At 37.9% G+C, this 1,462-nt stretch overlaps 1 non-coding gene across 1 annotated transcript; it reads left to right on the top strand.

Annotated features, from left to right (window-relative positions):
- Positions 1-1,043: 1,043 nt before the first annotated feature.
- LOC128035096 (small nucleolar RNA R71) lies at positions 1,044-1,150 on the top strand. The gene has a single exon (XR_008191500.1). It is a non-coding gene; the product is annotated as a small nucleolar RNA R71 (small nucleolar RNA).
- The last annotated feature ends 312 nt before the right edge of the window (positions 1,151-1,462 follow it).

The following is a 1,462-nucleotide window of genomic DNA, read 5'->3' as shown; positions in this document are numbered from 1 at the left end:
CTTTTCAACACTATCGCGCTGCATTCCTCATTATGAGTGATTTGGTCTCCTCTTCCTATTTTCTTCCTACGAGACATAACATCCCTAAGGAACATGGCATATTTGGGCATTTTGTCAATAAGTTTTAAAAAAGTGAGGTTTACATTTAAGGGTTTAAACATATTTGGGAATTGTAAGAATTCCTCACTCTCTTTCTTTTTCTTTTTCTCTAGATGCGAAGTAAATGGTATGGCCTTTGGGTTCGAGTGTGGTGGTTGAAAAGATCTATCCTCATTTTTATTTTTGTGGGTTCACTCTCAAGTCCTTCCTTCTCTACCACCCCATCTCTAACACTAGGAGTGCAGGTGTTCTTGTCTTTCTTAGTAACTTTCTTCTCCCCACAATTTGGTCAGATAGTTTCTTTAACCATAACCTCTAATCTAAGGATGATTGCCTTGGCATGTTCCTTCCATTCCCTCTTCAGATTAGGTTCGGTATTACTAGTTATACTAGAAGCTAAGTTGTTTTGTAAAAATTGTAAAACTTGGTCTAATTGACCAAGGATTTGGCGCACATTGGCTAACACTAAACGCAAACCTTCCTATACTTTACTCACCTTAATAAATAATAGAGGGTCACTACTATAAGCTGATTTTCTCTCTTGATCTTGGGGTGCCTTAAAAGGTAATAGAGGTTGATACGGTGCATTGGGTTTTAGAGGATTAAGGTTTTGGTTCCCTTGATTTGAAGGTCCCTAGGTTTCCTCCCCACTTAAGGTTAGGATGGTCATGCCATCCCGTGTTATAGCTGTTGGAGTAAGGGTTATATCCTCTATTCCCTACATAGGTAACATCTATATGGTTACTCTCATCATTGTGCTCTATATTAAATGGGTTTGATTTGTTTAGTTTTGGCCTTGCGCCTTGGGAACTTATTTTCAATTGATTAAGCCTTTCGAGGATTTGTTGGTACTTGCCCTTGCTACCAATAGTGTTCAATCAAGATTAGAGCGTAAGTTTCTATCAAGTCCATTATAGAAGACATGAAATTGCACCCAATCTTATAAACCATGATATGGACACTTGCACAACATTAACTTAAAGTGCTCTCATGCCTCATATAATGACTCTTTTTCCAATTGTCAAAAATTTGTAATATCCATACAAAGTTTCATGGTCTTGCTCGAGGGAAAGTACTTTGCCAAAAATTTACTTGCTAGCTCGTCCCATGTGTTGATGGAATCTATTGGTTGTGAATCTAACCACATAAAAGCATCATCAGTAAGAGAGAGAGGGAATAACTGAAGACGGCTAGCGTCACCGGATACCCAATTATGCTTGAAAGTATCACAAATAGTTAGAAACCGCTTAAAGTATTGATGTGGATCATCATTCATTGACCCTCGAAATTGAAGGTTCGATTGTATCATTTGGATCATGGTCAATTTGATTTCGAAGTTGTTAGCATTAATCGTTGGGCGATT

This window comes from Gossypium raimondii, chromosome 11 (assembly GCF_025698545.1).
Source record: "Gossypium raimondii isolate GPD5lz chromosome 11, ASM2569854v1, whole genome shotgun sequence".
Classification (NCBI taxonomy): Eukaryota; Viridiplantae; Streptophyta; class Magnoliopsida; order Malvales; family Malvaceae; genus Gossypium; species Gossypium raimondii.
Note: the sequence above shows the minus strand (reverse complement) of the source record. Positions and strands in the feature narration are given on the sequence as shown.